Consider the following 6,597-nt stretch of genomic DNA (forward strand, 5'->3'; position numbering starts at 1 on the left):
CTTCATAAAACACTTTGTTAGAGAGTTTCTGTAAGGCCGCTGTGCCTCTGCATTTCACTGCGCTCTGTATCTGTGGGATTGCAGCGGCGGGGCTTTTCTTCCTTGTTACTGGAAAGTGGTAATTAATTAACTCTGTAAGACTCAATTTTGGAGTTTTAGAAAGCAGGTGTTCTTTACTACAGCGCCGGATACACAGGGGAGATCTCCTAATGTGTGTGTGTGTGAAAATGAAACCAACAAGCATTTATACTACCTTAAACACACATATTCATTGAATTTTTATCATATTCATAACTTTTCTGGGAACTCATTTAGCATATGTTAATGTCAGTCGGAGTCTTCAGATAGTCATCGGGGGTCTTCAGATGAAGGCTTGTAGTTTTCTTCACTGTGTCCACCAGTTGACCTTTACTTCTGCGCAAACTCAGTCCTGTGGTCACATATGTCTTGTCCTCCAAGGCTGGCCTGGTCTGGTTTTGTCGCTAATTTGCAGCTTCTTTATCTTGGTTTCTCTGCGCCTGCCACTACAAGGCCAAACCGTCTCAAGTAAGATTATTTATGAGTTCCTTATCCTACAGGTATTCCAACTATTCCTCAAAAGATTAGTATTTGTTCTACAGCACAGTGGTTAAGTGGCTAAAACAGTTTAAATTGATCCTAATAATTCTATTCCTCAAATATCTATTTTCTAATAATCTTAGTCACAGGTATCGTCCTCTTTGCCTTTTCCAAATACCGGTCAGGAAAGGGGAATGTTACATAGCACCTTCCCCTTTCATAAGCTATCGTAGCAGTAGTTTTCAGTTTGATGTTCGTGGCACGGCTGGGACTCCTGACTGTGGAAATGCCCACGTGGGTTGTGTAAGGGTGGATGTGTGCAACACGTGTTCCTGTAACCCGGGGTTTAATTCCCCGTGCTCAGCTCTGTGCTCCCACGCCGCCAGTAACTGAGAATTCCAGGCTTGGGTTTTGCATTGCCCTGGGAGGGAAGGCTCTGAGAGTTGCTTAAAATTTGCATTTGGAAGTCATGCCTCAACTAATTTTTAAAAAGTTTGGGTTGGGGTTGGTGTGTGTGTGGTTTTTTTTTTAAAAAAAAAAAAAAAAAAAAACAACACAAACAAAAAACCAAACAAACAACAATAAAAAAAAAAAACCACTAGTCAAGAAACTGCTGTAGCACTTGAGTGTTCTGTGGCGTCTTTGCAGGGGCCGAGGGGCGGTGAGGGAGCCCGGGGAACGGGGCGCCGCCTGCGGTCCGTGGGGCTGATGGCGGCGGCCCCTCCCGCCGCAGGGGCGGCTGCCACGCTGGCTCCCCGAGGCATGCCGGGAGCTGTAGTCCCGGGGGCACGGCGCTGCCCGTCGGCCACGCTGGCTCCCCGGGGCATGCCGGGAGCTGTAGTCCCGGGGGCACGGCGCTGCCCGTCGGCCACGCTGGCTCCCCGGGGCACGCCGGGAGCTGTAGTTCGGCCCCGCGCGAGGCGCGGCCCCTGTCGCCGCGCGGCTTTCCCCGTGGCACGCGGGGGTGTGGCGCGCGGCCCCGCTCGCTGCCGCCGCCCGGTGCCCGCGGCCGGTACCGCAGCGCCCGCCCCGCTGCCGGCACCTGCTCCCGGCTTGTCCTTCCCTTCCCTGCCCCTGCTTAATTTGCCCCTTCATTCCTCTGATTCCTATCACTTTTAAAATGTGTCGGGTTTTTTTTTTTTTTTTTTTTTACGCCGGCTTTTTTTTCCCTTCAATGTCTTCGTTTTTAATTAGTTCTTGCTTTTCCTTAGTGCCTTCACTTTTGAGATTTTCTTCCTACAACTCCGTTTCCGTTCACCATTCCCTATTATTTAATATTTCCCTAACGTGCTGCTTTTTAAATTTACCTTCTATGCCCAATTTCACTCCCTTGGCATTTTTAAAAGTGATATCCTGCCTGGCTTTCCCACGTTGCTTTATAAATTGCTTTTCCCCATCCCCGTGTTACTTCACCATCTCTTATTTTTAAATTCTCCCTGGTGGCAGGCGCACCCACCCACACGAAGTCCAGCGCTCTCCCCTCGGGTAGGGCCACGGCCCAAGGAAAACGCCTCAAGGTTGGGAGCTCTCACTTTCAGATGGGCGATTGCGCCTTTTGGGTTGTCGTCAAACCCTAGGACTTCCTGGGATGGACTGGGCAGTAATAGTTTTCCTCTCACAGACATTCGTCTCATGCGTATTACTGATTGCTGGAGTGACAACTGATTGTCCTTAAAATAGATTTTATTTTAAAGTATTTCTTCTGTTTATTTTGCGACCCTCCGCAACCATTTCTTATTTCTTTAATCCCTCTTGCTCTTAAAATTTTCTCTCTACCTTTATCGCATTTGCCATCTGCATTTCTAATTATTTTTTGTCTTTCCTTAGTGCACTCACTTTTTACGTTTTCTTTCTATGGCTCCATTTTCACTGTCACTGTTTTTTCATTTTTTTTTCTATTTATTTCCTTTGCTTTTGTTTTTATCCCCTTTGTTTTTAAAGTTTTCTACTTTTATCCCATTCATAGTATATTGCTGTCTCTTTTTTCAATTATTTCTTGTCTTTCCATACTGATGTTGCTTTTTAAATGTTATTTCTACATGTGTTTTGGTTTGCTGTCCCTACTTTTTAGTTTTTGTCCTTTTCTCCCTTAATGCTCATCGCTTTTTAAATGTTCCTTCTGCGCCTACTTTATTCCCTTTGATGTCTTTGGTTTTATTTCTTGCCTTTCCTTAGTGCCCTTGCTCTTAACATTTTCTGTCTACATCTCCCTTTTAGTTTGTCATCATTATTTTTAATTTTTTTCCTTATTTTCTTAATCACCATTGCTTTTAAGATTTTGTTTACTTTTCTCCTGTTCGCTGTCTTTATTTCACTGTCTTTTAATAATTTCTTGCCTTTCCTTAGTGCCTTCGTTTTTAACATTTTCTGTCATATCTCCATTCATTTAGTTTGCTCTCCCTATTTTTAATTATCTCCTCTCTTAATCCCTTAGATTTTCAAATTTTGTTTCTATGTCTACTTTTATCAAGCTCCCTACCTCTATGTTTTATTTCATGTCTGTCATGTACCTTGTTGCTTTTAAAATGTACTTCCTATGTGTCTATTTAGCTTGCTGACCCTATTTTTAAATTTTTTGCTGTCTTAATTGCATGGCTTTTAAAATGTTATGTCTGTTTTCATTTACTCTTCTATTTTGAAACCTTGACCTCCAGAGTTGTTAAGCTATTGATCAGCGTCTGGGTGACTTGTTCAATATTCTATTTGCAGATGCAGAGGGACGAGCCATTTGCCAACTGGTGTGGGCAAGCTGTGGTTTTGGGCAGCATTTCATCATGTCTTTTGCTTCATTTTTTTCAGGTGCCACGAGCAGCCTCGGAGGGGTGAAGCAGCGCACTGAGGAGCGGTCCGAGAAGGTGAGACAGTTGTTGGCCAGGTTGGGGTTTAAGTGCAGAGAATCGTGTGGCAGCTCAATTAAACATTTATCTGGTTTTGCAGGTGCCATGCAGGCAGCCTGTGGAATTGGATGAGCATTTGAGGTGAGCTGAGGTAGTAGAATGGGGGGAGCATGGGGCTGGTGATTTCTCTCAAGTGCTACCATAATTTTTTGCCTTTTGATACCGTAGGTGCCACAAGTGATGATGGCCCCAGTGTCCGACACCGGAATTGGTGCGGAGCAGGTGAGTGGAAATCCCCATTGCTTTTGAGGGGGAGGGCGTTGTGGAGGAGGTCTGTGTCAACTGACACAATGCTAACTGCTTGCACCGGTTTTGTGCAGATGATGAAGAGGAACCTGGCGTCCGCAGGAATATCCCGGTTAGCTGACGTGGTTTTTATTGAGGATGGGTTCAGATCCCCAGCCCTCTGAAAGCTAAGTTGAGGGACTGGTGTTTGGGAGAGGGCTCTCGGGGGATGCCAAGGTTTGGAGGGGTTTTAAAGTTGGGGTAGGGGACAGGGCTGTCCAGGAGGAGTCTCCTGTGGGCTGGTAAAGGGAAGGGGTTACTTTTCAGCATGGCGCTAGCATGTGCCAGGTAGGGTAGTTCCAGCCTGTGTCTGTGTTGTTGTGTAGTTTGTGTTGTACATCTTCTGTGTCTTAGACCTTCCTCACGTCTCAATGTCTTCACTGATCTTTGCATTCAAGGAGCATGGCATGTGCCTTGGGTGCCCTCCCTAGGGTCTCGAATGCCTGTCCCCATCTGCACAGGGTGTCGTGGTTTGAGCCTCATCAGCAGCCGAACACCACACAGCCACTCACCCACCCTCCCCCCCAACCTGGGAATGGGGGAGGGAATTGGAGGGGTAAAGGGAGATTTGCAGGTTGAGATAGAAACAGTTTAATAATGGTAATAAAATGAAAACAACGACAGTAATAGAAAATATAAATGGGCAACGCACAGTGCAATTGCTCACCGCCCACCGACCAATACCCAGCCCGTTCCCAGCCAGCGATCCCAAAATACCAAGATCCCGCAATCGCAATCCCAGACTAGAGAGAGAGTGAGCCCCTTCCCAACCACCCCTCCTCTCTATAGTGAGCATGACGTTCCATGGTATGGAATATTTCACTGGCCAATTTGGGTCTGGTGCTCTGTCCGTGCTCCCTCCCTGCTTCTTGTGCCCTTGCGCACAGGCAGGACACAGGGAGTCGGAGAGTCCTTGGAATCGCAGCAGCAGCTGAAAACATCAGTGTGCTATCAGCATTCTTCTCATACCAAACCCCATGCTGAATCCAAAACACAGCACTGTTCTAGTTACCAAAAAGAAACACCAACTCTGTTCCAGCCCAAACCAGGACACAGGGGCAGTAGAGTGCTTCTTGTTCTTGCATTACAGGCTTAAAGCATGGATCAGTCTAGGAAGTTTCCGGCTGGTTCTCTTTTGCAGCATTGTTTCAGGCTGTGTCATCAGCTCTGCTCTCTAGGTGTCCATTTTCTTTGACTGGGAGTTCTTCCCTGTATCCTCACCTTCTTAGGTCTTGAAGCCAGTCATCTTGCACCTTCATCATCTCAGTAACTTCTTGTAATGGGCCATGACGTTTGACTCTTTTTGAGGCTGCCAGAGAGCCTCCTCACCTCATGGTTGCAGCCGTCCAGGTCTTGTTGCCTGACAGCATCTCCCATCCAGAAGTCATTCATCTTGCTGAGAGTTTTCTCTCAGCTTTGAATCACACTGTTTGTAGCATGTTTCGTGTAGTGCTGGTCTGTGCATGTGTGTGCTTGTCCCGGACCTGCTCTGCCCAGGGGTGTAGAGTCAGGGGTAGGTGGAATGGCAATAGGAATGCTTGGTTAATATGTTGATACGCTTAGACCATTTAGGCAGCGTTTGTACACCCACCTCAGATCGACTAGCCTTTGGCAGGCTGTAGGGACAGTCATTTCCGCAGTGTTTGATGGAGATGATTGGAGCCATGTGGGAATCAGCAGTGAAGCAGGTTGAATCTGCCAGGTGTTAAGGCTTGTAGATGTGGGGCTTGCAATTTGGTGTGGGGGTTGGTTTTGGTTTTTTAGTGGCAGGCTGTAGTTGGACTCTAAATGGTATTCCTAAATGAAATCAAGAGCTCTGGATTTGTTAAGATATCAGTCAGCATCTGGGTCACTTGTTGAATAATTTTTTTCAGGTGCAGAGGAATGAGATGTGCACCAAATAGTGATGGAGATGCGAGTGGAGCTCTGTTAAAAGATGGGTCAGTAAGTGGTGTCAGAGGGAAGATAGGACTGGTGCAGTACGACTACCTTACCGGTTTGGGGTTTTGGTTTTTTGGTTGGTTGGTTTGGGGTTTTTTTTTTTTTTTTGTTTTTGTTTTTTTGTTTTGTTGTTTTTTTGTTGTTTTTTGTTGTTTTTGTTTTAATTTGAAGATGGAAAGCCATGATCGAAGTGGGATGTTGGCACTGGAGCTGGCTCAGGCAGAGTGAGCCTTGACTAGGGGGCTGAAGTAGCAGTTATTTTTCAGTATTCAAGCACTGTTGGTGAAGTAAAAAGCCTCCCCTGTTGTTTGTGTGTTACACGTGCCGCGCAAGCCCCAGCTTGGCAACTGTAAACAGCAGAGGCAGGGTGGGTGAGCGGCCAAAGTTCAGGAGTGAGAGGTGGGAATCGGTGTGGGAATTCCTCCCTCTATCTCCTGTGGCCTATTGTGATTTGCTCTTAGTCTCACCTTTTTCCAGTTCTTGGTCCCTACTTTTCCATTTCTCCCTCTCAGACCTGTAGCCCAAGGCTACTATTTGTCTTTTCTTCATCTCTCTCTGTCCGGATCCCTGTTCCTATTTTTTAATCCCTCCCTCTTCTTCCTGCATGCAGTACTATTCCCTGCGATCTCCATCTCTTTCTGTCTGGCTCCCTGTCCCCACTTTTTAATTTCTACTTCTGCATCTGGTAGATTATGTGGAATTTTTCTTTGGAGTCTCTCTGACTGGCTCCCTTTCTCTGTGTTTTAATTCCACATTCTCTGTCCCGTGGCCCCACACTATTTGGCTGTCTTTCTGCATGTCTCTCTGTCCAGTTCCCAGTCCCTGTTCTTGAATTCCTTCTTCTTCCCTGTAACCTGCTGCTACTTTTTTTCTGTTCTCCATCATGCTCTGTCTGCTCCCCTCTCCCTGGTTATCA

The 6,597-nt window shown here is 46.4% G+C and overlaps 1 long non-coding RNA gene across 1 annotated transcript; it reads left to right on the forward strand.

The window, feature by feature from the left end:
- Positions 1 to 3,373: 3,373 nt before the first annotated feature.
- LOC122153207 lies at positions 3,374 to 3,662 on the forward strand. The gene is made up of 3 exons (XR_006165075.1): positions 3,374 to 3,413; positions 3,496 to 3,536; positions 3,624 to 3,662. It is a non-coding gene; the product is annotated as an uncharacterized LOC122153207 (long non-coding RNA).
- The last annotated feature ends 2,935 nt before the right edge of the window (positions 3,663 to 6,597 follow it).

Source organism: Tyto alba, unplaced genomic scaffold (assembly GCF_018691265.1).
Source record: "Tyto alba isolate M040663 unplaced genomic scaffold, T.alba_DEE_v4.0 Super-Scaffold_16, whole genome shotgun sequence".
Lineage (NCBI taxonomy): Eukaryota > Metazoa > Chordata > Aves > Strigiformes > Tytonidae > Tyto > Tyto alba.